Here is a 7,087-nt window from a genome sequence, read left to right on the forward strand (position 1 = left end):
AGAGTTGAATCTAGCGGGGCGTTGGACATTGTTCTGTTTGTCAGAAGTTCACATCCATTACATCATTACTGAAGCTCTCGGCCGATTCTGCTCGTCTCATTTTTACAGACTAAAACCAGACAATAGCAACAAACGAATATTTTTTTGGTTAATTTATTATTATTTTATTCAGTGAAGTGAAGTGAAGCAAAGGTTTTGCATTAAGCTTAAAACAGCAATACAAAAAATCCAAAGCTGAAACTTCTCTAATAAAATCATTAAAAAAAATTAACAATCAAATGTAAAAATAAAATCAATAAATTCACACCACAATGATAAATCACCACCCGTAACAGATCATTTAAATTTGCATTCACAATCAGAGAGTAAAATAGGCAGATTTATTTAAGATAACACAAAAACAGAGATGAAAGTGTTGTATAGCATAAAAATAAGGCACAGTTTATATTATAATGTAAGAAAATAGAAATAAATGTATTCCTGCAATAAAAGCATCACATCAAATTTCGTACACAGAGCAAAACTGTCAGTGTGACAAACACACGTTTCTAGAAACTTTTAGAAAGTGTTAAAACTAAAGCGTCACATGTCATTCCTATATAGTCTACGTGACATTTCTCGTCAGATATTGTGTCTAATATTAGCAGAAACAGTAAGTGCTTTTTAATATAGAGTGACAGGTATGAAATGTGAGATTTGGATCAGATGTATCTGCACACAGAGGATATCAGAGGCTCACATGAGGAAAAATATGACTAATTTTGATTAATGAAAATGTCACATTGGTTTCGTCCTGAAGCTGTCGGGAGAGTTTTTCTTTATCAAAGGCCGCTCCTCTGGCGTATTTCTTCTGCGTTTAGTGGAATCTGACAAAAACAAGATATGAAGAGACACACATAAGACACAATAAAAAGGCATATGACACAAAAGAGCAGTGTTTTTGAATGTACAGTCGGGAGTAAAGAGTTTTGACCAATTAAATGTGTCACACAAAAGTGTTTGTTCATAAAAGTGAAGAATGGGAAGATCAGTGGATATATTACTCATACATACCATATCAATACAATATCATTTATGTTAAAAATACTTTCTAAATATCTCAAGTTAGTGTCTTTTTTAGGAAACAGATTTTGGTCTTCATGATCAGATCATTTCCTTTAGATTATTTAAAACAATTTAAAATGAGCAGATGATTTAAAATTCATCAGATCTCTTGAAACGAAGGCTGTTTTTGAAAACTTCACCGATGTGTGATTTCACAGCATCATGAGGATGGAGACTGATATGATAAAAGAGCTTAAATCAGAGGATTTCTGACATCTTTCTGTCTCACAGGACACTTTCTCATGTTCATAAACAGCTCATTGCAGTGAAATATGTTTATATATAAAACACAATCCTTCATCAAAACGGTTCACACATTGCTAAAATAAGAATAAATGTTAATAATGACAAGTGTGTCTTTTAAATGAAATATTTGAGTTACTTACCACCGACATTCAACATCTGCCACTGAAGCTCACACTGTAGAAACAGAGAAATATGGAACATAAATAAGAATAATGATAAAAAATAGCTTTAATGAACAAACAAAAAAAACACCATCATTTGCTCCATATCTTCCTCCTGCTTTCTGTTCATTAAATCTTCATAATCGGTCATTATCACTTTCATCTTTAATATTTGAGTATTAATGATAGTTCTTTATAATGCTGCTGGATAAAGAACAACATGAATACAAACACAAAGGCACAAGATGGTTTATGCATGACTGAACATCACCTGTTACAGCTTTACAATCTCCAGCACAGTGTTTATCTCACGCTGCATCAGCTGTAATACTTACACATTTCTCCCTTTTTCCTGTAGCCATACTAAATGCCACCAACAGCTGCAGCCACCGCCGCAATAACAGCAATAGCTATCCCTGCTATCGCACCTGGAGACAGACCTGATTGTGGAGCAGCTGAAGAGAGACAGACATTAATGTAACAAGAATACGGACGGTGAAGGAGATCACAGAGCTGTCGGCTTCTAGCAGACGGTTTTACACTTGTAAAAGTTTTCAAAGATTACTGGAGTATGTTTAACAAGAAAATACAATTTCAAATCAAATTTCACACTTAATTCAATCAATGTGGTCCTTGCCGTTTCATTTGCGAAATTTCTAGATTCTATACACAGGGACTCCTTGTATATCTTGCATGTTTAACGGTTCGACTTCAGAGCATTTACGTACAGAGAAACTATGTAAATAAGCAAATAATAACATTGAAATAAATTAGACACTCACCAGCACTGACATTGACAGTGACAGTGAAGGTCTTCTTTAAGGAGTCGATGCTGTTGGAAACTTTATATTCTCCAGAGTCTGAGGTTTTGATGTTTGAGATGGTGAGATCTCCAGTCTGACTGTCCAGTGTTAGTCTGCCTTTGAACTTCCCATTAAGAGCATCATCAAATGGTGTGGGCCCACTGGCTTTTATAACTCTAGCTATGAGAGTGCCTCCAAACCTCCAGTCTATAAAATCATCTGGTTGTATTTTATTATCAGTGTTTAGAGTGACAGAACCTCCCTCAGTCGCTGACACTTCATCACTAAACACACCTGGAGAACAAAGAGGAACAGTTCAAATTATAAAACACTGTCAGCATACAGATTAGAGCCCGACCGATATATCGGCGGGCCGATATTATCGGCCGATTTTAGGTATTTTCCTAACTATCGGTATCGGCATTTATAATGGCCGATAAATGAATATTTTAAAAAATGCGGGTGCGGTGATTCATGTAAGGGTGGCGCTGCCAATAAAGCACCTAAAAGCTGTCACAAGAACTGGCAAAAGTAATGATTATGAATACAACAAATATAGCAAGGAGACATTTTAATTGTTTATTAATAAACTAGTGTTTTCAGTCAGTGTCAGCCAAAGATGAAGTTGACGATGCTGACTCGCGATCTTCAGTGAGCGCGCGCCAGAGAGAAATGCACATTTCATTCGATTACATGAGTCTGTCTGTCTTTCGTTTTGAATTGTTCTGTTTAAAAGCAGACATTTCAATATAGATATATTTCAATTCTCAGGTCTATACGCTGAGTTTCGGTTTATGAGACGAGCTCCAGTTCACCCGCAGGCGCCTCCGTGTCGAGATTATCTATCGTCTGATATATTTACTTCTTAAATCCAGGCAATTGGTTGATGAAACATTGATTAAAATTAAGATACAATTAATACAAAACGAAATTCACTTTGAAACGAAAGGTTTTGTGCTTTCTATTTGATGTCTATGTGAAAGTTTCAAAGCATATTTTAGTGCCGCTTTCAGAGCGCTCACGTCCGTAGTGCTGAACTGTCGCGTCTGTAACATTGTTTTTCCTTAATGCGAACACGAAAAATAAATAAAATGAATATTTTATGTAGCCTGTGGAGACTGAGAGCCAACCCTTCTTCATCCGGTGGGTAGTAGCCTAATTGTGATTTGCGCAGTGTAATTCACAGAATTGATTTCTCTGCTACAGCCTCTGTCACGTATTGTGTGAGCTTGTGACTATTGCAAAGCGCGCAGCTGAGAAGTCCTGATTATATTGTCTGCTATATTTAGGCCTACTTCTTATTTATTAAGGCAATTGGTTGATGAAACATTGATTAAAATGCGTGGCGCGAGCGATCTCCGACAGTAAACTGATTCTGCGTTGTCTAGGGTAAACAGCTGTTGCGACGCGAGCAGTAACGGCCGCGTCCGGTGTAGACACCGTGTTAAAGCTCATTCTGCCTGATAACGCTACGTTACAACATCAAGCAATATTCCAATAATTTATATAATTATAACACTTTATATAGGGCCATTTTGCATTAAGAGTAGCCTAGTTTCACGTTTAGTACATTTTGCTTACTAATTATTTAAAATAGTATAAAAGTACTGTACATATGTAATTAAAAACGTTTTCATTATGATATTATTAATTTTACTTTAGTAAAAAGATCTGAGTTCTTCCTCCACTGGTAGAAATTAGATGAATTAAGAGTAAAAATAGAAGATAATAAGGTTTTGTCAGTGACACTTTTTATATATTTATTGATACAAGTTATGATTAAATTAAAAGAAAGTCGTTAGTGAAGATTATGCAACAGTATTAGAATATAATATAATATAATATAATATAACATGCAATGCAAACTAGTTTGGTTTCAGCTCAGCTGTATAATTCTCATCCTATCATTCCCCCTGCCTCCATTACATATCTGTGTCACACAAGAGTTTGATCACCACATTTGAGTGATCATTGCACAACGTGTTTGTAAAATATATTTATTCTGTTTATACTGTGTAAAGTACCCATCAAAAGTTTGTACACACCAATAGGAAAGTGTCCAAACGTTTGACTGGTATACTGTACTATAATACACATAAATAATACTGCTACTGTATTATAATATACACATAAATAATATCGGCCGATATATCGGTATCGGGCTTTTTTTACTCCCTAATATCGGTATCGGCATCGGCCCCCAAAAATCCATATCGGTCGGGCTCTAATACAGATTCAATACACATCTGCATTTTATGTTTATCAAATCCTTCATCTGACCACATTTTGAAGTCAGCATCATTATATCCATTGTTATCTATAACATTTTAAAACCATGTAACAGCAATTGTTTGGCAGTGGAGTTACAAATGGCATCCAGATCATTAGACCATTTTGCTGCCTCAGAAATCAGTACTTTTGTACGCAAATGTTAACTGCAAAGTCACTCCCTGATAACCTGACTCCGCCAGATGGATTTGCTCCGCATATCCATCTGGAAACCTTCCGTTGAAGTAGTTTTGGTAAGGGGCGAAAATACTGGTTAGCTGATTGGCCTATGTTGGTGATAGACGGGCCAAATCAACCAATCAGATCAACGAAGCATATGACGTACTAACAGAGCGTATCTTTTCCTCTGAGAAAAGCCTCCAGAGCAGTGTTTTGCTCTTCTTTCAGTGAAGAAATACTCTGTAATTCCGATAAAACTTGCTCGATAGCCACGCTGATGCTAGTTTCATCCGCTGAAGCCGACATGTTCTTTAGACTGAACTGACGCGCTTCTCGTTGCGTCACACCTCAACCCGCCTCAAAGCCAACGCTGATTGGACGTTCGTTTGGTGAACTGCTCCCAAATTTTCTTTAACGGAAAGTATCCAGACTGATCTGCGAGTGAAACCTTGAAAGCTCGCGAGATCAGGATGGTCTCACGAGGCTAACTCCCTGATAGGACAGCGAGGCAACAAGTCAGCTACCTTCGATTTTGGTTTCAGTCATAGTCCTCTATTACATTTCAGTATACAGTAAATATTTAAATTAAATAATAGTGATCGCGACTGTGTAAATGTCTGGAAATTCATTTTGTGCTCATTAATTATATTACAAAAAACATAACTAACATATAATGTATACTAATACAATGTAAATAAGATTATGAGGAAACTACATAAAACACATATCTCATTTCAAATCGCTAGAAGTATATTTCATATGGGACTATAACAATAGATAGACATGCGTATTGTAAAACTATCAGCATCATCATTCCCAAACCCAAGAATAAACACTTGGATAATCACGTGTATAAAAATTAGCTGGAATAAGAAGATTGGCCTAGCAATTCCGTATTTTACAAAAGTGAAACCAAAAAGAGTTCAAGAGCAAAGCATAATCCTTACCTTCCATAAACGCTATGAACACAAACAATGAAATGTTTTTCATACTGATCTAGATTTCAGTATTACGGATTTCCAAAGAGGATCAGTGGATATTATTTGTAATAATCTGCTGTTTCTAGGCGTGTCACAGTCGCACACGATCGACATAAAGAATAACTCTCTCAAAAACAGACTGAAGATCAACGAAGAGACTTTACATTTACTGATGAATAAGTACTGATGAATATTATTGGTTATATATAAGCTGCTGAAAGAGTTTGCGGGTATTTATCTTCTATTATTGTGAAAGTAAAAAAAAGCGCAGAGAATATCTGACACGGTCGCTTCTTCTTCTTTTAATATGCTTGGCGGTTGGCAACCAGCATAATATATGTGCCTTATTACCGCCACCTACCGGACTGGCGTGTGGAACAGTAGATCGTAAACAGGAAAGAAGGTAAAACAATCTTAAATTCTCTCTATTAAACCATCATCAGATATTTAGTCAAATGTTTGTATATTCCCCACCTTTTAAGAGGCTTCCTTTCGGTTCCTTACCAGCCATTTGAGAGGCACCAGAGAATGTCTAATAGAGGCACTTATAATCGACGCGCTCCCCTTTAAAACCAACAGAAAGTAGCATAGAAGAAGTAGTTTGCCGGAATAACGTCATCATAACGTCACATTTAAAGTTTAATCTAGTTTTAGTTTTTGTCAAACATATACCTAATCAATATTTAATTACAAACAAAGTTAAGGAGGTATCATTCAAAATTATACTTATTTACCCAGTTAAACATTAGCCTACTTTATTTTGCTATTAATTGCACTTTTTGTGACAGTTGCCCTGAAACTGTGGTTCGTTTATTTTGCACTGCCCAGTTTTGCAAGAAATCGAGCTTTTTATTGACCCAATTCGATTGTATATGGAGCAAAAAGCAGTTAAAACTTTTGAAAAATTGTAAATGTTTCAATTTCTTTATGTAGGCTACTATTTGTAACATGCTCTTCTTTTGTTTTTTTGTTAATAATAATAATAATTAAAGTTTTTGTCAAAAAATTCTTGGAAAGAGATGGTTTGTTAAGGTTGTTAATGTGACCATATAGGCTACATAAACAAGTTTTTAAGTTTGGACTGAATTAAAAAAAAAAAAAATCAAAATGTTTGTTTTATTCAGCATCCAAAGTATTCGTTAAAGCGCTGCAAGTCATGAACCAGGCCAACCAGCCACGAGGTGAATCACAACATTACAAACTTTTATTTGAAGCAAAAAAGTATTTAAAAATCAGTATTGCTTTGGTGAGGTAAATAACTACAATCCCAGGTACATTTGAGAAACTTAAAACTTTTTAAGTTTATTATAGAAACACAATTTTAATTTTATTGCAAAATATATAT

General features: G+C 35.4%; 1 long non-coding RNA gene across 1 annotated transcript; it reads right to left on the reverse strand.

Moving 5' to 3' along the window:
* Positions 1-676: 676 nt before the first annotated feature.
* LOC130086938 (uncharacterized) lies at positions 677-2,327 on the reverse strand. Its single transcript, XR_008807271.1, has 4 exons — positions 2,300-2,327; positions 1,847-1,966; positions 1,491-1,524; positions 677-866 (listed from the first exon to the last, which is right to left on the reverse strand). It is a non-coding gene; the product is annotated as an uncharacterized LOC130086938 (long non-coding RNA).
* Positions 2,328-7,087: the final 4,760 nt, after the last annotated feature.

This window comes from Rhinichthys klamathensis, unplaced genomic scaffold (assembly GCF_029890125.1).
Source record: "Rhinichthys klamathensis goyatoka isolate OS25496 unplaced genomic scaffold, OSU_Roscu_1.1 h1tg000103l_1, whole genome shotgun sequence".
NCBI classification, from domain to species: domain Eukaryota; kingdom Metazoa; phylum Chordata; class Actinopteri; order Cypriniformes; family Leuciscidae; genus Rhinichthys; species Rhinichthys klamathensis.